We start from the raw sequence: 22382 nt of genomic DNA, 5'->3' as shown, positions 1-22382 counted from the left end.
TATCAATGGGAGGGAAGACCCTTGGTCCTGTGGGGGCTAAATGCCCCAATGTAGGGAAATTCTAGTTCATTGAGGCAGGAGTGAGTGGATGGGTGGGGGAACTCCCTCCTAGAAACAGTCAAGTTCAAGATGAGATGGGGGTTTGCAGAGGGTAAACTGGGAGGGGGATAATATTTGAAATGAAAATAAATAAATAAATAAATAAATAAATAAATTATATATAAAATAAAACATTGAAAAAGCACCTTTTCCTAGAAATCAATCTCTGTTTAGCTATTTAAGACTTTGTCATTTGTATCTTCTTAATTTTGGGAGTCACTATATCATATGGTCTTGCCTATTGCTCTTTGTGAAGTAGAAACTCACTGAAGAATCTGAATGTTCTCTGTGTATCCTGTAACTCTTGCCTTTGATGGTTTTTGTTATAGGGCTTTCCAGTCTTCATATATACAGAAGAAACAGCTCTATGCACTATATCCATCTATCCATTCTTTGAAAGCAAAATGATAGTCATTAAAAACAGGCGATTTACTTAGATGTATTTTTAAAACTTATTTGTGTGTGTGTGTGTGTGTGTGTGTGTGTGTGTATGTATGTGACTATTAGAAACTTTAGTTAAGTCTTAATTTACCCATTTGTAAAATAGGTATACTAACAATTTCTACCTTGCAAACTGGTATGAGTGGACATACTCTATATAAAGCCCCTTCAATCTAGGGAGAACTTATTTGACATAAGTAGGTAAAAGAAGAACAAGAAGAATGGAAAATAATACCTATGCCTATTATTTTCAGTCTGACAGTTTAACTCATAGCAGTGATTACTTGTAGAATACTCAAAATACACTAAGAAGTTGAATACCACTGACTGCTTAACCATATAGATTATTAATCACTATGCTAACTACTCATGTTCAGGGTAGATGCATAGACATTTAGAAATAAATATACTAAGGGAGATCAATTGTGCTCTGGTGCCTAGACCCTAGAACTCCTTTTATTATAGTAGTATCAGCCAACTCTCATATTGCTTTGGTCTTAGCCTGTCTGGAAGCTGTAGTGCAAGTTGGAAGGCTTAGGATACAATTAATCACTTATTATGTCTAAGGACCACTGGCTCACAGTTTTCTAGCGATAATGTTGGTTCTTTGTGCATCATGATGCTGAAACAGTCTCTGAATTCCTCAGTGGAATTATATTCCCAGTAGGTTGTATGTTAGACAGTCAAGGGAATACAGTAAGGAAAGTATGAGCTACCAATTCAGTTATTAAAATTTTGTTGCTTGGGAAAGTTTCACAGCATTCAGAGTTATTTTCAGGTATTGTAGCTGGAGGAAACAACACTAATGGGCACTGCTATGTTAGTCTGCTGAAGTTTCTATAACAAACTGCCACAGATGAACAAGTTCGTCATCATGATTGATCAATCATCAATCCCTAAAGAGGACTACCACTCTATGGAGGAATTTCTTCATCTATACTCTACTATGTAGGATTCACAAACCATATGAAGTCCAAGAAGAAGGAAAGACCAAAAAGTGCCGTCTATTTTTATTCCCAAGTACAGTCTTCCTGTGATTGGTTTTGAACATTATGCTGGTGGTATTCCCATTCTATTCACTTACTATCTTTTAGCTATTTTCTTTTTTTTCTCTGACCCAATGTGAATTTTGAATTAGGCTAAAATTTTTTTTTTTTTTTTGCCTTCTTCCTGGCACCTTGATCTCATGGAACAAAGCCATTGTCAATTTTCCACAGAAGTAACCACAGCATTTATTGATGGGAGTCTGGGAAGATGTTGCTGAGTTTCACTTAGAGAGAGAACTTAAATGAAAGTTCGTCCAAAGTGCTCAAAGATGGTTATTGTTACTTGGAGCAAAAGGGTCACCATGTCAGTTAGTGTAAAATATGCCCTACTTCATGTTGGTTTTATTGGAACTCATGCAATGCTCTTACTCTTCAGCAAGCAAAGAGAATAGATGATAATTCAGAGAGCACTATTAAAAAATATTTTAAAGTGTTTAATAGTTTAGATTTATATGCACACTTGTTAGATTGCCTGAGAATTGCTATACTAGAGAGAAACAAAAAGAGAATGCTTTTTCTTTTTTATTTTAATTTTTTTAATTAGGTATTTTCCTCATTTACATTTCCAATGATATCCCAAAAGTCCCCCATACTCATCCCCCACTCCCCTACCCACCCACTCCCCCTTTTTGGCACTGGCGTTCCCCTGTACTAGGGCATGTAAAGTGTGCAATACCCATGGGACTCTCATATTGAATATCTAGTAAACCAGGTCTGAAGATACAACAAGGACATACAGCAGACAAAACATAGCTGTGGAGCTGGCATCATGACAGCTACAGTGAAGACAAAACCCACAGAGAACAGATAAGAAGACCGGGTGTGTTGGGGAATGTCTTTAATCCCAGCACTGCAGAGGCAGAGAGACAGAGGCAAAGGCAGAGGCAGAGAGGCAGAGAGAGAGAAGCAGGGAGGCACAAAGGCAGAGAGGCAGAGAGACAGAGGCAGAGGCAGAGAGGCAGAGGCAGAGGCAGAGAGGCAGAGGCAGAGGCAGAGGCAGGCAGGGAGGCAGAGAGGCAGAGAGGCAGAGAGGCAGAGGCAGATCTCTGAGTTCAAGGCCAGTCTTGTATATTTTAAAAGATGCCCTAGTCGGCCCAGTGGTGGCCGACTAGGGCATCTTTTGATACATATGCAGCTAGAGACAAGAGCTCCAGGGTACTGGTTAGTTCATATTGTTGTTCCACCTATAGTGTTGCAGTTTCCTTTAGTTCCTTGGGTGTTTTCTCTAGCTCCTCCATTGGGGGCCCTGTGATCCATTCAATAGCTGACTGTGAGAATCCACTTCTGTGTTTGCCAGGCCCCAGCATAGCCTCACAAGAGACAGCTATATCTGGGTCCTTTCAGCAAAATCTTGCTAGTGTAAGCAATGGTGTCAGAATTTGGAAGCTGATTATGGGATGGATCCCTGGATATGGCAATCACTAGATTGTCCATCCTTTCATCACAGCTCCAAATTTTGTCTCTGTAATTACTTCCAATGGGTGTTTTGTTCCCAATTCTAAGAAGGGGCAAAGTGTCCACACTTTTGTCTTCGTTCTTCTTGAGTTTCAAGCATTTAGCAAATTGAATCTTATATCTTGGGTATCCTAAGTTTCTGGGCTAATATCCACTTATCAGTGAGTACACATTGTGTGAGTTCCTTTGTGATTGGGTTACCTCACTCAGGATGATGCCCTCCAGGTCCATCCATTTGGCTAGGAATTTCATAAATTCATTCTTTTTAATAGCTGAGTAGTACTCCATTTTGTAAACGTAACACATTTTCTGTATCCATTTCTCTGTTGAGGGGAATCTGGGTTCTTTCCAACTTCTGGCTATTATAAATAAGGCTGCTATGAACATAGTGGAGCATGTGTCCTTCCTACCGGTGGGACATCTTCTGGATATATGCCCAGGAGAGGTATTGCTGGATCCTCTGCTAGTACTATGTCCAATTTTCTGAGGAAGCACCAGACTGATTTCCAGAGTGGTTGTGAAGCTTGCAATCCCACCAACAATGGAGGAGTGTTCCTCTTTCTCCACATCCTCACCAGCATCTGCTGTCACCTGAAGTTTTGATCTTAGGCATTCTGACTGGTGTGAGGTGGAATCTCAGGGTTGTTTTGATTTGCATTTTGATTAAGGATGTTGAATATTTTTTCAGGTGCTTCTCTGCCATTCAGTATTCCTCAGGTGAGAATTCTTTGTTCAGTTCTGAGCCTCATTTTTTAATGGGGTTATTTGATTTTATGTAGTCCACCTTCTTGAGTTCTTTATATATATTGGATATTAGTCCCCTCTTCCGATTTGGGATAGATAAAGATCCTTTCCAAACTGTTGGTGGTCTTTTTGTCTTATTGATGGTGTCTTTTGCCTTGAAGAAACTTTGGAGTTTCATTAGGTCCCATTTGTCAATTCTCGATCTTACAGCACAAGCCATTGCTGATCTGTTCAGGAATTTTTCCCCTGTGCCCATATCTTCAAGGCTTTTCCCCACTTTCTCCTCTATAAGTTTCAGTGTCTCTGGTTTTATGTGAAGTTCCTTGATCCACTTAGATTTGACCTTAGTACAAGGAGATGAGTATGGATCGATTCACATTCTTCTACACGATAACAACCAGTTGTGCCAGCACCAATTGTTGAAAATGCTGTCTTTTTTCCACTGGATGGTTTTAGCTCCCTTGTCAAAGATCAAGTGACCATAGGTGTGTGGGTTCATCTCTGGGTCTTCAATTCTGTTCCATTGGTCTACTTGTCTGTCACTATATCAGTACCATGCAGTTTTTATCACAATTGCTCTATAGTAAAGCTTTAGGTCAGGCATGGTGATTCCACCAGAGGTTCTTTTATCCTTGAGAAAAGTTTTTGCTATCCTAGGTTTTGTTATTCCAGATGAATCTGCCAATTGCCCTTTCTAATTTGTTGAAGAATTGATTTGGAGTTTTGATGGGGATTGCATTGAATCTGTAGATTGCTTTTGGCAAGATAGCCATTTTTACTATATTGATCCTGCCAATCCATGAGTATGGGAGATCTTTCCATCTTCTGAGATCTTTAATTTCTTTCTTCAGAGACATGAATCAATCTTTCACTTCCTTAGTTAGAGTCATGCCAAGGTATTTTATATTATTTGTGACTATTGAGAAGGGTGTTGTTTCCCTAATTTCTTTCTCAGCCTGTTTATCCTTTGTGTAGAGAAATGTCATTGACTTGAGTTAATTTTATATCCAGCTGCTTCATTGAAGCTGTTTATCAGGCTTAAGAGTTCTTTGGTGGAATTTTTAGGGTCACTTATATATACTATCATATCATCTGCAAAAAGAGATATTTTGACTTCTTCCTTTCCAATTATAATCCCCTTGATCTCCTTTTGTTATCTAATTGCTCTGGCTAGGACTTCAAGTACAATGTTGAATAGGTAGGGCGAGAGTGGACAGCCTTGTCTAGTCCCTGATTTTAGTGGGATTGCTTCCAGCTTCTCACCATTTACTTTGATGTTGGCTACTGGTTTGCTATAGATTGATTTTATCATGTTTAGGTATGGGCCTTGAATTCCTGATCTTTCCAAGACTTTTATCATGAATGGGTGTTGGATTTTGTCGAATGCTTTTTCTGCATCTAATAGATGATCATGTGTTTTTTGTTTTTGAGTTTGTTGATATAATGGATTACATTGACGGATTTTCGTATATTAAACCATCCCTACATACCTGGAATAAAACCTACTTGGTCAGGATGTCTGATGGCTTTAATGTGTTCTTGGATTCGGTTCGTGAGAACTTTATTGAGGATTTTTGCATCGATATTCATAAGGGAAATTGGTCTGAAGTTCTCTGTCTTTGTTGGATCTTTCTGTGGTTTAAGTATCAGAGTAATTGTGGCTTCATAGAATGAGTTGGGTAGACTTCCCTCTACTTCTATTTTGTGGAATAGTTTGTGCAGAAATGGGATTAGATCTTCTTTGAAGGTCTGGTAGAACTCTGCACTAAACCCATCTGGTCCTGGGCTTTTTTTGGGTGGGAGACTATTAATGACTGCTTCTATTTCTTTGGGGGATATGGGACTGTTTAGATCATTTACTTGATCCTGATTTAACTTTGGTACCAGGTATCTGTCTAGAAATTTGTCCATTTTGTCCAGGTTTTCCAGTTTTGTTGAGTATAGCCTTTTGTAGAAGGATCTGATGGTGTTTTGGATTTCTTCAGGATCTGTTGTTATGTCTCCCTTTTCATTTCTGATTTTGTTAATTAGGATGTTGTCCCTGTGCCCTCTAGTGAGTCTAGCTAAGGGTTTATCTATCTTGTTGATTTTCTCAAAGAACCAACTCCTCGTTTGGTTAATTCTTTGAATAGTTCTTGTTTCCACTTGGTTGATTTCACCCCTGAGTTTGATTATTTCCTGCCGTCTACTCCTCTTGAGTGAATTTGCTTCATTTTTTCTAGAGCATTTAGGTGTGTTGTCAAGCTGCTAGTATGTGCTCTCTCCCGTTTCTTCTTGGAGGCACTCAGAGCTATGAGTTTCCCTCTTAGAAATGCTTTCATTGTGTCCCATAGGTTTGGGTATGTTGTGGTTTCATTTTCATTAAACTCTAAAAAAGTCTTTAATTTCTTTCTTTATTCCTTCCTTTACCAAGGTATCATTGAGAAGAGTGTTGTTCAGTTTCCACGTGAATGTTGGCTTTCCATTATTTATGTTGTTATTGAAGATCATTCTTAGGTCATGGTGGTCTGATAGGATACATGGGACAATTTCAATATTTTTGTATCTGTTGAGGCCTGTTTTGTGACCAATTATATGGTCAATTATGGAGAAGGTCCCGTGAGGTGCTGAGAAGAAGGTATATCCTTTTTTTTAAGGATTAAATGTTCTGTAGATATCTGTCAGATCCATTTGTTTCATAACTTCTGTTAGTTTCACTGTGTCCCTGTTTAGTTTCTGTTTCCACGATCTGTCCATTGATGAAAGTGCTGTGCCCGGGCTACCTTGCCAGCAGAGTCTTGCCCAACACCCGCAAGGGCCCACATGGGACTCCCCACGGGACCCTAAGACCTCTGGTGAGTGGAACACAGCGCCTGCCCCAATCCAGTCGCGCGGAAATTGAGACTGCGGTACATAGGGAAGCAGGCTACCCGGGCCTGATCTGGGGCACAAGTCCCTTCCGCTCGACTCGAGACTCGAGCCCCGGGCTACCTTGCCAGCAGAGTCTTGCCCAACACCCGCAAGGGCCCACACGGGACTCCCCACAGGACCCTAAGACCTCTGGTGAGTGGAACACAGCGCCTGCCCCAATCCAATCGCGCGGAACTTGAGACTGCGGTACATAGGGAAGCAGGCTACCCGGGCCTGATCTGGGGCACAAGTCCCTTCCGCTCAACTCGAGACTCGAGCCCCGGGCTACCTTGCCAGCAGAGTCTTGCCCAACACCCGCAAGGGCCCACACGGGACTCCTCACAGGACCCTAAGACCTCTGGTGAGTGGAACACAGGGCCTGCCCCAATCCAATCGCGCGGAACTTGAGACTGCGGTACATAGGGAAGCAGGCTACCCAGGCTTGATCTGGGGCACAAACCCCTTCCGCTCCACTCGAGCCCCAGGCTACCTTGCCAGCTGAGTCGCCTGACACCCGCAAGGGCCCACACAGGATTCCACACGTGATCCTAAGACCTCTAGTGAGTGGAACACAACTTCTGCCAGGAGTCTGGTTCGAACACCAGATATCTGGGTACCTGCCTTGCAAGAAGAGAGCTTGCCTGCAGAGAATACTCTGCCCACTGAAACTAAGGAGAGTGCTACCCTCCAGGTCTGCTCATAGAGGCTAACAGAGTCACCTGACGAACAAGCTCTTAACAGTGACAACTAAAACAGCTAGCTTCAGAGATTACCAGATGGCGAAAGGCAAACGTAAGAATCCTACTAACAGAAATCAAGACCACTCACCATCATCAGAACGCAGCACTCCCACCCCATCTAGTCCTGGGCACCCCAACACAACCGAAAATCTAGACCCAGATTTAAAAACATTTCTCATGATGATGATAGAGGACATCAAGAAGGACTTTCATAAGTCACTTAAAGAATTACAGGAGAGCACTGCTAAAGAGTTACAGGCCCTTAAAGAAAAGCAGGAAAACACAGCCAAACAGGTAGAAATCATTAAAGAAAAACAGGAAAACACATCCAAACAGGTGATGGAAATGAACAAAACCATACTAGAACTAAAAGGGGAAGTAGACACAATAAAGAAAACCCAAAGCGAGGCAACGCTGGAGATAGAAACCCTAGGAAAGAGATCTGGAACCATAGATGCGAGCATCAGCAACAGAATACAAGAAATGGAAGAGAGAATCTCAGGTGCAGAAGATTCCATAGAGAACATCGACACAACAGTCAAAGAAAATACAAAATGCAAAAGGATCCTAACTCAAAACATCCAGGTAATCCAGGACACAATGAGAAGACCAAACCTACAGATAATAGGAATTGATGAGAATGAAGATTTTCAACTTAAAGGGCCAGCTAATATCTTCAACAAAATAATAGAAGAAAACTTCTCAAACATAAAAAAAGAGATGCCCATGATCATACAAGAAGCCTACAGAACTCCAAATAGACTGGACCAGAAAAGAAATTCCTCCCGACACATAATAATCAGAACAACAAATGCACTAAATAAAGATAGAATATTAAAAGCAGTAAGGGAGAAAGGTCAAGTAACATATAAAGGAAGGCCTATCAGAATTACACCAGACTTTTCACCAGAGACTATGAAAGCCAGAAGAGCCTGGACAGATGTTATACAGACACTAAGAGAACACAAATGCCAGCCCAGGCTACTATACCCGGCCAAACTCTCAATTACCATAGATGGAGAAACCAAAGTATTCCACGACAAAACCAAATTCACACAATATCTTTCCACGAATCCAGCCCTTCAAAGGATAATAACAGAAAAGAAGCAATACAAGGACGGAAATCACGCCCTAGAACAACCAAGAAAGTAATCATTCAACAAACCAAAAAGAAGACAGCCACAAGAACAGAATGCCAACTCTAACAACAAAAATAAAAGGGAGCAACAATTACTTTTCCTTAATATCTCTTAATATCAATGGACTCAATTCCCCAATAAAAAGACATAGACTAACAGACTGGCTACACAAACGGGACCCAACATTCTGCTGCTTACAGGAAACCCATCTCAGGGAAAAAGACAGACACTACCTCAGAGTGAAAGGCTGGAAAATAATTTTCCAAGCAAATGGACTGAAGAAACAAGCTGGAGTAGCCATTTTAATATCGGATAAAATCGACTTCCAACCCAAAGTTATCAAAAAAGACAAGGAGGGACACTTCATACTCATCAAAGGTAAAATCCTCCAAGAGGAACTCTCAATTCTGAATATCTACGCACCAAATGCAAGGGCAGCTACATTCATTAGAGACACTTTAGTAAAGCTCAAAGCATACATTGCACCTCACACAATAATAGTGGGAGACTTCAACACACCACTTTCTTCAAAGGACAGATCGTGGAAACAGAAACTAAACAGGGACACAGTGAAACTAACAGAAGTTATGAAACAAATGGACCTGACAGATATCTACAGAACATTTTATCCTAAAACAAAAGGATATACCTTCTTCTCAGCACCTCACGGGACCTTCTCCAAAATTGACCATATAATTGGTCACAAAACAGGCCTCAACAGATACAAAAATATTGAAATTGTCCCATGTATCCTATCAGACCACCATGGCCTAAGACTGATCTTCAATAACAACATAAATAATGGAAAGCCAACATTCACGTGGAAACTGAATAACACTCTTCTCAATGATACCTTGGTCAAGGAAGGAATAAAGAAAGAAATTAAAGAGTTTTTAGAGTTTAATGAAAATGAAGCCACAACGTACCCAAACCTATGGGACACAATGAAAGCATTTCTAAGAGGGAAACTCATAGTTCTGAGTGCATCCAAGAAGAAACGGGAGACAGCACATACTAGCAGCTTGACAACACATCTAAAAGCTCTAGAAAAAAAGGAAGCAAATTCACCCAAGAGGAGTAGACGGCAGGAAATAATCAAACTCAGGGGTGAAATCAACCAAGTGGAAACAAGAAGAACTATTCAAAGAATTAACCAAACGAGGAGTTGGTTCTTTGAGAAAATCAACAAGATAGATAAACCCTTAGCTAGACTCACTAAAGGGCACAGGGACAAAATCCTAATTAACAAAATCAGAAATGAAAAGGGAGACATAACAACAGATCCTGAAGAAATCCAAAACACCATCAGATCCTTCTACAAAAGGCTATACTCAACAAAACTGGAAAACCTGGACGAAATGGACAAATTTCTGGACAGATAGCAGGTACCAAAGTTGAATCAGGATCAAGTTGACCATCTAAACAGTCCCATATCACCTAAAGAAATAGAAGCAGTTATTAATAGTCTCCCACCCAAAAAAAGCCCAGGACCAGATGGGTTTAGTGCAGAGTTCTATCAGACCTTCAAAGAAGATCTAATTCCAATTCTGCACAAACTATTTCACAAAATAGAAGTAGAAGGTACTCTACCCAACTCATTTTATGAAGCCACTATTACTCTGATACCTAAACCACAGAAAGATCCAACAAAGATAGAGAACTTCAGACCAATTTCTCTTATGAATATCGATGCAAAAATCCTCAATAAAATTCTCGCTAACCGAATCCAAGAACACGTTAAAGCAATCATCCATCCTGACCAAGTAGGTTTTATTCCAGGGATGCAGGGATGGTTTAATATACGAAAATCCATCAATATAATCCATTATATAAACAAACTCAAAAACAAAAACCACATGATCATCTCGTTAGATGCAGAAAAAGCATTTGACAAGATCCAACACCCATTCATGATAAAAGTTTTGGAAAGATCAGGAATTCAAGGCCCATACCTAAACATGATAAAAGCAATCTACAGCAAACCAGTAGCCAACATCAAAGTAAATGGAGAGAAGCTGGAAGCAATCCCACTAAAATCAGGGACTAGACAAGGCTGCCCACTTTCTCCCTACCTTTTCAACATAGTACTTGAAGTATTAGCCAGAGATATTCGACAACAAAAGGAGATCAAGGGGATACAAATTGGAAAAGAGGAAGTCAAAATATCACTTTTTGCAGATGATATGATAGTATATATAAGTGACCCTAAAAATTCTACCAGAGAACTCCTAAACCTGATAAACAGCTTCGGTGAAGTAGCTGGATATAAAATAAACTCAAACAAGTCAATGGCCTTTCTCTATACAAAGAATAAACAGGCTGAGAAAGAAATTAGGGAAACAACACCCTTCTCAATAGTCACAAATAATATAAAATATCTTGGCGTGACTCTAACTAAGGAAGTGAAAGATCTGTATGATAAAAACTTCAAATCTCTGAAGAAAGAAATTAAGGAAGATCTCAGAAGATGGAAAGATCTCCCATGCTCATGGATTGGCAGGATCAACATTGTAAAAATGGCTATCTTGCCAAAAGCAATCTACAGATTCAATGCAATCCCCATCAAAATTCCAACTCAATTCTTCAACGAATTGGAAGGAGCAATTTGCAAATTTGTCTGGAATAACAAAAAACCTAGGATAGCAAAATGTCTTCTCAAGGATAAAAGAACTTCTGGCGGAATCACCATGCCAGACCTAAAGCTTTACTACAGAGCAATTGTGATAAAAACTGCATGGTACTGGTATAGAGACAGACAAGTAGACCAATGGAATAGAATTGAAGACCCAGAAATGAACCCACACACCTATGGTCACTTGATCTTCGACAAGGGAGCTAAAACCATCCAGTGGAAGAAAGACAGCATTTTCAACAATTGGTGCTGGCACAACTGGTTGTTATCTTGTAGAAGAATGCGAATCGATCCATACTTATCTCCTTGTACTAAGGTCAAATCTAAGTGGATCAAGGAACTTCACATAAAACCAGAGACACTGAAACTTATAGAGGAGAAAGTGGGGAAAAGCCTTGAAGATATGGGCACAGGGGAAAAATTCCTGAACAGATCATCAATGGCTTGTGCTGTAAGATCGAGAATTGACAAATGGGACCTAATGAAACTCCAAAGTTTCTTCAAGGCAAAAGACACCGTCAATAAGACAAAAAGACCACCAACAGATTGGGAAAGGATCTTTACCTATCCTAAATCAGATACGGGACTAATATCCAACATATATAAAGAACTCAAGAAGGTGGACTTCAGAAAATCAAATAACCCCATTAAAAAATGGGGCTCAGAACTGAACAAAGAATTCTCACCTGAGGAATATCGAATGGCAGAGAAGCACTTGAAAAAAATGTTCAACATCCTTAATCATCAGGGAAATGCAAATCAAAACAACCCTGAGATTCCACCTCACACCAGTCAGAATGGCTAAGATCAAAAATTCAGGTGACAGCAGGTGCTGGCGTGGATGTAGAGAAAGAGGAACACTCCTCCATTGTTGGTGGGAGTGCAGGCTTGTACAACCACTCTGGAAATCAGTCTGGCGGTTCCTCAGAAAACTGGACATAGTACTACCGGAGGATCCAGCAATACCACTCCTGGGCATATATCCAGAAGATGCCCCAACAGGTAAGAAGGACACATGCTCCACTATGTTCATAGCAGCCTTATTTATAATAGCCAGAAGCTGGAAATAACCTAGATGCCCCTCAACAGAGGAATGGATACAGAAAATGTGCTACATCTACACAATGGAGTACTACTCAGCTATTAAAAAGAATGAATTTATGAAATTCCTAGCCAAATGGATGGACCTGGAGGGCATCATCCTGAGTGAGGTAACACATTCACAAAGAAACTCACACAATATGTATTCACTGATAAGTGGATATTAGCCCCAAACCTAGGATACCCAAGATATAAGATATAATTTGCTAAACACATGAAACTCAAGAAGAATGAAGACTGAAGTGTGGACACTATGCCCCTCCTTAGATTTGGGAACAAAACACCCATGGAAGGAGTTACAGAGATAAAGTTTGGAGCTGAGATGAAAGGATGGACCATGTAGAGACTGCCATATCCAGGGATCCACCCCATAATCAGCATCCAAACGCTGACACCATTGCATACACTAGCAAGATTTTATTGAAAGGACCCAGATGTAGCTGTCTCTTGTGAGACTATGCCGGGGCCTAGCAAACACAGAAGTGGATGCTCACAGTCAGCTAATGGATGGATCATAGGGCTCCCAATGGAGGAGCTAGAGAAAGTAGCCAAGGAGCTAAAGGGATCTGCAACCCTATAGGTGGAACAACATTATGAACTAACCAGTACCCCGGAGCTCTTGACTCTAGCTGCATATATATCAAAAGATCGCCTAGTCGGCCATCACTGGAAAGAGAGGTCCATTGGACTTGCAAACTTTATATGCCCCAGTACAAGGGAACACCAGGGCCAAAAAGGAGGAGTGGGTGGGCAGGGGATTGGGGGTGGGTGGATATGGGGGACTTTTGGAATAGCATTGGAAATGTAAATGAGTTAAATACCTAATAAAAAATGGAAAAAAAAATAAAAAAATAAAAGTGTAACAAAAAAAAACAAAAAAAACAAAACAAAACAAAAAAAAAAAAACAAAAAAAAAAACAAAAAAAAGAAAGTGCTGTTTTGAAGTCTCCCACTATTATTGTGTGAGGTGCAATGTGTGCTTTGAGCTTTACTAAAGTGTCTTTAATGAATGTTGCTGCCAATGCACTTGGAGCATAGATATTCAGAATTGAGAGTTCCTCTTGGAGGATTTTACCTTTGATGAGTATGAAGTGTCCCTCCTTGTCTTTTTTGATAACTTTGGGTTGGAAGTTGATTTTATCCGATATTAGAATGGCTACTCCAGCTTGTTTCTTCATACCATTTGCTTGGAAAATTGTTTTCCAGCTTTTCATTCTGAGGTAGTGTCTATCTTTTTCTCTGAGATGAGTTTCCTGTAAGCAGCAAAATGTTGGGTCTTGTTTGTGTAGCCAGTTTTTTAGTCTATGTCTTTTTATTGGAAAGTTGAGTCCATGGATATTAAGAGATATTAAGGAAAAGTAATTGTTGCTTCCTGTTATTTTTGTTGTTATTCTATTATTCTGTTCTTGTGGCTGTCTTCTTTTAGGTTTGTTGAGAGATTATCTTCTTGCTTTTTCTAGGGCGTGGTTCCCGTCCTTGTATTTTTTTTTTTTTTCTGTTATTATCCTTTGAAGGACTGGAGTCGTGGAGAGATAATGGGTGAATTTGGTTTTGTTGTGGAATACTTTGGTTTCTCCATCTATGGTAATTGAGAGTTTGGCTGGGTATAGTAGCCTGGGCTACAATTTGTTTTCTCTTAGTATCTGTATAACATCTGTCCAGGCTCTTCTGGCTTTCATAGTCTCTGGTGAAAAATCTGCTGTAATTCTGATAGGCTTGCCTTTATATGTTACTTGACCTTTCTCCCTTACTGCTTTTAGTATTCTATCTTTATTTAGTGCATTTGTTGTTCTGATTATTATGTGTCGGGAGGAATTTCTTTTCTGGTCCAGTCTATTTGAATTTCTGTAGGCTTCTTGTATGCTCATAGGCATCTCTTTCTTTAGATTTGGGAAGTTTTCTTCGATAATTTTGTTGAAGACGTTTGCTGGTCCTTTGAGTTGAAAATCTTCATTCTCATCCACTCCTATTATCCGTAGGTTCGGTCTTCTCATTGTGTCCTGGATTTCCTGGATGTTTTGAGTTAGGATCTTTTTGACCTTTGTATTATCTTTGATTGTTGTGCCGATGTTCTCTATAGAATCTTCTTCACCTGATATTCTCTCTTCCATCTCTTGTATTCTGTTGCTGATGCTCGCATCTATGGTTCCAGATTTCTTTCCTAGGGTTACTATCTCCAGCGTTGCCTCACTTTGGGTTTTTTTTATTGTGTCTACTTCCCTTTTTAGGTCTAGTATGGTTTTGTTCATTTCCATCACCTGTTTGGATGTGTTTTCCTGTTTTTCTTTAAGGACTTCTACCTGTTTGGTTTTGTTTTCCTGTTTTTCTTTAAGGACTTGTAACTCTTTAGCAGTGTTCTCCTGTATTTCTTTAAGTGAGTTATTAAATTCCTTGATGTCCTCTACCATCATCATGAGATATGCTTTTAAATCCGGGTATAGCTTTTTGGGTGTGTTGGGGTGCCCTGGACTGGGCTAAGTGGGAGTGCTGGGTTCTGATGATGGTGAGTGGTCTTGGTTTCTGTTAGTAAGATTCTTACTTTTACCTTTCGCCATCTGATAATCTCTGGAGTTAGTTGTTATAGTTGTCCCTGTTTAGAGATTGTTCCTCTGGTGATTCTGTTACCCTCTATCAGCAGACCTGGGGGACTAGCTCTCTCCTCTGAGTTTCAGTGGTCAGAGCAGTCTCTGCAGGCAAGCTCACCTCTTACAGGGAAGGTGCACAGTTATCTGGCATTTGGACCTCCTCCTGACCAAAGATGAAGGGCCAAAACAGGACCTTTCCCAGAAGCTGTGTTGGTTTGGCCTGTCCCAGAAGCTGTTAATTTCAGTAGTCCACACTCTCACCTGTGCAGACTACTTTCTGCAGAGTCCCGGAACCAAAATGGCTCCCGTGGAACCTGAGGCTAGGGCCTACCGGGCCTGGTGGACGCCTGACCTCTGGCCGGGAAGGTGGCCGGATGTCTGGAGCCCAATTATGGTGCTGCCCCAGAAGCTCTGTGGCTCTTACCTTTCCCAGAAGCTGTTAGCTTCTGTGGTCCACACTCTAGCCTGTGCAGACAACTTTCTCCAGAGTCCCGGAGCCAAGATGGCTCCCTCAGATGCTGAGGCAAAAACCTCCTGGGCTGGGCGGACCCTGTCCTCTGGCCAGGAAGGTGGCCGGATGTCTGGAGCCTGAAAATGGCGCTGCCTCAGAAGCTCTGTGGCTCTCGCCTGTCCCAGAAGCTGTTAGCTTCTGTAGTCCACACTCTCACCTGTGCAGGCTGCTTTCTGCCGAGTCCAGGAACCAAGGTGGCTCCTGCCGATCCTCAGTCAAAATCCTAGCCTCGAGAATGCTTTTTCTTTTTAATTTTTTGTTGTTTGTTTTTATCTCGGGTGTGGGGGAACTGAGTTGAGATAGGTAACAATGCATCTGTGAATTTAATTCAGCAAACATTGATCTACCATGCCTTCTGCAGAACAAAGTATTCTCCTCTCCCCTTTTTATTAATTAGGTATTTTCATCATTTACATTTCCAATGCTACCCCATAAGTCCCCCAAACCCTTCCCCCACCCCCACCCCCAGCTCCTACTTCTTGGCCCTGGCGTTTCCCTGTACTGAGGCATATGAAGTTTGCAAGACCTATGGGCCTCTCTTTCCACTGATGGCCGACTAGGTCATCTTCTGATACATATGCAGCTAGAGACACAAGCTCTGGGGGGTACTGGTTAGTTCATATTGTTGTTCCACCTATAGGGTTGCAGACCACTTTAGCTCCTTGGGTACTTTCTCTAGTTCCTCCATTGGGGGCCCTGTGATCCATCCAATAGCTGACTGTGAGCATCCACTCTGTGTTTGCTAGGGCACAGTCTCAAAAGAGACAGCTACATCAGGGTCCTTTAACAAAAATCTTGCTAGTGTATGCAATGGTGTCTGTGTTTGGAGGTTGATTATGGGATAGATCCCGGGGTGTGGCAGTCTCTAGATGGTCCATCCTTTCATCTCAGCTCCAAACATTGTCTCTGTAACTCCTTCCATGGGTGTTTTGTTCCCAATTCTAAGAAGGGGCAAAAATGTCTACACTTAAAGGATTCTATAAGAATGATAGCTGTCTCTTATAAGGGGCCTAGCAAACACAGAAGTGGGTGGTCACAGTCAGCTATTGGATAGATCACAGGGCCCCCAGTGGAGGAGCTAGAGAAAGTACCCAAGGAACTGGGGGGATCTGCAACCCTATAGGTGCAACAACAATATGAACTAACCAGTAACCCCCGGAGCTCGTGTCTCTAGCTGCATATGTATCAGAAGATGGCCTTGTCGGCCATCAGTGGAAAGAGAGGCCCATTGGTCGTGCAAACTTTATATGCCTCAGTATAGGGGATAGCCAGGGCCAAGAAGTGGGAGTGGGTGGGTGGGGGAGTGGGAGGGGGACTTTTGGGATAGCATTGGAAATGTAAATGAAATAAATACCTAATAAAAAAAGGAAAAAAAAAGATGCACATTTCACCATGATCCACTCTCATTTCTAGACACAGACAGAGGCACAAAAACACATACTTACATGAACACGCAAGTATACTTATACTTCAATAACCAGTAAAGTAGAAGAAAAGGCGTAGAGCTGAAAAATAGACATTCGCATTTTAAAATGCCAGCACTGAAGATAATTCACCCACTTTACACCACCTTTTGCTTTTCCAATAGATAAAGGTTCTTTTCCTTTTAATATTTACAACACGTTACATATTACTCTTTTCAAAGATTGAACAGTCAAAAATTATGTCTTTTTAGTAAAGATATCCCGGGGGATGTTTGGCCATGCTGGGGCATTGTGGGTGTCGACAAGCTTAATAACTGCTACATAAAAAGAAAATGTTTAGCATGTAATGCACACAATCAAAGCTTTTGAGGGAAAGGCAGCATTTGCTATTCTTTAGGGAAATTGGCAACATCAAAAATACTTACTGTGAATAATTAAAAGCAAGGAAGTATGTTATTGGTTCCATTAAATTTGTCCGAAGACCAGAAGAACAAGTATAGAATTAACTGCATTTACAAACACTTTATTTCATAATGAACACTGCAATTTAAAAAGACAGCCCTTTAGCCAGTTCTTGCTTTGAATCATCGCCATTATTAATCAATTACACAAATTGTCATCAAAATAAGACATTCTTATTCAATGTTCCTAACAGAATGGGGACATGAATGAATGCATTCCTTGTATTGGAGTTTTTACAGAGTAGTAATTAAAAAGGTTTTTGATTTTAAGATGTTCTTATTTGTGTTCTTTCATGTTTAAAGGGAGAACTTCCTCACTATTTGAGGCACCAGAGATGTACAGGGATAACACAAATGTTCTTCATGAATAAATATCCATCCAGGAACAAGTGTCCAGGTAAGTACACTAAAAGCTTTGTCCAATCTTAGATTCAATGCTACAAACTAACATCTGGACAAGTGAGGTGGCTAAGCAGAGAAAGACTGACAATCTGAGTTCAACCCTGGGGAGCCATATGAAGGACTGACTCCCCAAAGCTGCCCTCTAATCTACACACACAAACAATTCCACATGTGTAAACACCTTCAAACCTTGCCCCTACAACAAACAAATAATATTAAATAAATTTAATAAAAACTAGATTAAATCAATTTGTGTTAATTGAGGTAAACATTGCAGAAGAGTGGGAGGCTGTTTTATATCAGCAGATGAATGAAGACATCTTAAAAATGATATTGAAACAGAGTTCAATTTGTCCAAAGACCAGAAGAACAAGTATAGAATTAACTGCATTTACAGTTAAATGGAATCAGACATGGAAGGCAACAGAGGATCTGTGTTTCTAGGTAAAGGCTAAATATACGGGTCTTAGGTGAAACAGAATTTAGGTTTCAAAAATGTTTTCTGATTGATATTTTTTCTTGCTAATTTTGCTACTTTTGACGTTCATGCTGAGGCAAAGTGATAAGCTGATTAAACACATACCATGTTTATATCTACATTTGGATTCATAGTTTTGTCCCACTGGACTCTGAAACCACCCAATTTCAGCCCTATTACACTTAAATAATAGATAACACAATATTAAGTACTTAAGTTTTCACAGGTTTTTTATTTCAGAGACAATAATTTAATCACTGTTGTTTTCTTCAAAAGACTTTGGGAGATGATGAATGCTGTCAAAATGAGGCACTCATATCTTGTTGTTTGCCTTTATGTATTAAATATTCCGTTTAGTTTTCAAGGTTAGCATACAAGGTGATGGGTTTCATGACTATTCTTTATACTTAGTTTTCATTCATTCTCTCCCAAAATGTTGCCCACAAGAACTGTCCCCTCTTCAACTGGTTCCTTATTCTCCCTTAGCTACTATTCTATTCATACCATGTATACTTCATTACTGTCTCTCAGTATCACTTTCCTTAAGGTGTCTCCTTGCCTTTTCATGATCTCCTTTCTAGCTTTATGACTGATGGAAAAATATACACAATTCCATATTATGCATAGTCACACACACACACACACACAAACACACACACACACACACACACACCACTCAAACAGATACCCATTCCCAAATTTAGTATATTTCTAGCTTAATTTAGGATTTTACACTTTCAATATCAATTACATCTATTTTGAGAAAAGAATCTATTTTTAATCAATTAATTAATTTTCAAATAATAAGAATACTTTATTTAAAGTTGAAAAGTGATTTCCTTACTAGGAAACATATTTTCTCTTAGAGTATGCTAATATATAATTAAATTATTTTCTTTGAGCTATGCTTTTTAACATCTACAAAGCTTCCAAACATACAATTGAATCAATTTAAATATATACACAAATTAGACAATTATTGGAACAATAATACAGCTGTACAAAAAGAAACAAATTTTAAAAATGGACTTCTATTGAGAGCACACAAAATTCAGAAGGGGAGTTATAGGTGGCCAGCTTATAGCCCATCATTTGTTTTGCTGCTCCCAGACACTCCTTCTCTCAGGAACCCCTCTCCAAGCCGAGGCTGGTCCTTGGCAGTTTTGGCATAAGGATAATTTTACTTTGCATTTGCATTTAATAGGAACAACATTCTGCCAGCTTTATAAAAAGTAGACACATTATGCCATCCCAAATATAGTAGACATAAAATGATAAATACTGCATGATTACACTTATACAACATTTAGAAATAAAATCCTTTAGGTATAAAACCAAGAACCTGAGAAAAGGATGTACAAGAGCCATTATTTATTACTCATTTATAGTTTTGAAAGATTAAAAATGGATGCAAATCTAATGAAGACATGGAGACCAGAGGATAAACAAACTAATGTTACTGCAATTAAACCAGAAATCTTTGGAAAGTAGGAAGACACACATATATGAATGTTAGTCCTTATATTATTTACTGAGAACTGCAACATACTTTTGTTGTGGATATGTACAAAGTTGGGGCCTACAGAATCCTTAGTGATAGTCTTGAGTATTTGATGAAAGCTCCACATTAAATATACATTAGTAATAGGGGAAGTTATTATTTGAATAAATACTGAATTTCCGACAGCAAATACTATAAAGAGGACTTGAAGGTGTTGCACAGATTGGGAAATGCTTAAATGTCTGTAATGATGAACCGAACTATACATTCTATAGATTAAAAACACCAAAATTCAGCTACTAAACTGCTCAATATAAAAAAATCTAGAAATCAATAAAAAATTACTAGAAATGTCCATATGCAGAGAAATGACTAAAAGCAGTCTTTAAATGAAATCAAGCACAAATACACCAAAGACAATGAAACTAGTCTGCAAAAGATAATAGTAGATGCAGTAACTGTCTCCAAGTATTTAAAAGCAAATATAATTTTAGTCATGAGAGACGTAAACAATAGATTTTTTTTTAGTGACTAGATTCACAATACAAAAAAGAAGACTTTTTTTTCCCCCCTGAATGGAAATTAGGAACAGGATGTCAGCCTTATTGGATTAAGAACTACTGGAATCCATATTAACTTTAAATTTTCCTGCTTCCAAATTAGATTAAAGTCTAAGTTGGAGTGTCTTGGGACTTCAACATATGGATTTGGGGAGAGGAAACGCCACTCAACCCACATATATGCAAAGTAATGCATTCTATGGGCACTAAGCAATATTGTTTGTCAATTATCAATTAAATCGTTGCTGTTCTTTTTCTTTGCATAAACTTCACATTGGTGTTTAAAAGATATGAGTGAGATTTTACTTTTAGGCAGAGAGAGTCATATATAAATATAAATATATTATTATATAATTATTATAATTATATATAATATACAATACACATATTATATTATATATGTATTATAGAGAAAAATAACACTTTTTTCCTAAAATTATTTTTTCTACTTGGTATTTTCTCAAACAAAAATACCTTACAATGAGATCATTCCTAGTATATTAATTTAAGAATAAAATTTTATATGTATTGCTGGCAAGCTTTCTAAACAGACACTTTACTGGTTAATAGCATCCTTCAATATTAATTCAGCTTCTTTTGTCAAGCATTGAATGTTTTGAGTCTGCTTCTTATTTATAACATAGCAAGTGTGATTTTAAATCAACTTTACTACTCTTTTTTTTTCCCATTTTTTATTAGGAATTTAGCTCATTTACATTTCCAATGCTATACCAAAAGTCCCCCATATCCACCCACCCCCACTCCCCTGCCCACCCACTCCCCCTTTTTGGCCCTGGTGTTCCCCTGTACTGGGGCATATAAAGTTTGCAAGTCCAATGGAACTCTCTTTCCAGTGATGGCCGACTAGGCCATCTTTTGATATATATGCAGCTAGAGTCAAGAGCTCCGGGGTACTGGTTAGTTCATAATGTTGTTCCACCTATAGGGTTGCAGATCCCTTTAGCTCCTTGACTACTTTCTCTAGCTCCTCCATTGGGAGCCCTATGATCCATCCATTAGCTGACTGTGAGCATCCACTTCTGTGTTTGCTAGGCCCCGGCATAGTCTCACAAGAGACAGCTACATCTGGGTCCTTTCAATAAAATCTTGCTAGTGTATGCAATGGTGTCAGCGTTTGGATGCTGATTATGGGGTGGATCCCTGGATATGGCAGTCTCTACATGGTCCATCCTTTCATCTCAGCTCCAAACTTTATCTCTGTAACTCCTTCCATGGGTGTTTTGTTCCCAAATCTAAGGAGGGGCATAGTGTCCACACTTCAGTCTTCATTCTTCTTGAGTTTCATGTGTTTAGCAAATTATATCTTATATCTTGGGTATCCTAGGTTTGGGGCTAATATCCACTTATCAGTGAGTACATATTGTGTGAGTTTCTTTGTGAATGTGTTACCTCACTCAGGATGATGCCCTCCAGGTCCATCCATTTGGCTAGGAATTTCATAAATTCATTCTTTTTAATAGCTGAGTAGTACTCCATTGTGTAGATGTACCACATTTTCTTTTTTTTTTTTTTCCATTTTTTATTAGGTATTTAGCTCATTTACATTTCCAATGCTATACCAAAAGTCCCCCTTACCCACCCACCCCCACTCCCCTACCCACCCACTCCCCCCCTTTGGCCCTGGCGTTCCCCTGTACCGGGGCACACAAAGTCTGCGTGTCCAATGGGCCTCTCTTTCCAGTGATGGCCGACTAGGCCATCTTTTGATACATATGCAGCTAGAGTCAAGAGCTCAGGGGTACTGGTTAGTTCATAATGTTGTTCCACCTATAGGGTTGAAGATCCCTTTAGCTCCTTGGGTACTTTCTCTAGCTCCTCCATTGGGAGCCCTATGATCCATCCATTAGCTGACTGTGAGCATCCACTTCTGTGTTTGCTAGGCCCCGGCATAGTCTCACAAGAGACAGCTACATCTGGGTCCTTTCAGTAAAATCTTGCTAGTGTATGCAATGGTGTCAGCATTTGGAAGCTGATTATGGGGTGGATCCCTGGATATGGCAGTCTCTACATGGTCCATCCTTTCATCTCAGCTCCATACTTTGTTTCTGTAACTCCTTCCATGGGTGTTTTGTTCCCACTTCTAAGGAGGGGCATAGTGTCCACACTTCAGTCTTCATTTTTCTTGAGTTTCATGTGTTTAGGAAATTGTATCT

General features: G+C 39.7%; 1 long non-coding RNA gene across 1 annotated transcript in view; it reads left to right on the top strand.

Moving 5' to 3' along the window:
- 4932441J04Rik (RIKEN cDNA 4932441J04 gene) overlaps window positions 1-22382 on the top strand; it is a 147836-nt gene that overhangs the window by 38345 nt on the left and 87109 nt on the right. Inside the window, exon 3 of the long non-coding RNA NR_015588.2 lies at window positions 17571-17664. This is a non-coding gene — a long non-coding RNA (RIKEN cDNA 4932441J04 gene). The remainder of the gene's footprint in view (window positions 1-17570; window positions 17665-22382) is intronic.

Source organism: Mus musculus, chromosome 5 (assembly GCF_000001635.26).
Source record: "Mus musculus strain C57BL/6J chromosome 5, GRCm38.p6 C57BL/6J".
In the NCBI taxonomy this organism is placed as follows: Eukaryota; Metazoa; Chordata; class Mammalia; order Rodentia; family Muridae; genus Mus; species Mus musculus.
Note: the sequence above shows the minus strand (reverse complement) of the source record. Positions and strands in the feature narration are given on the sequence as shown.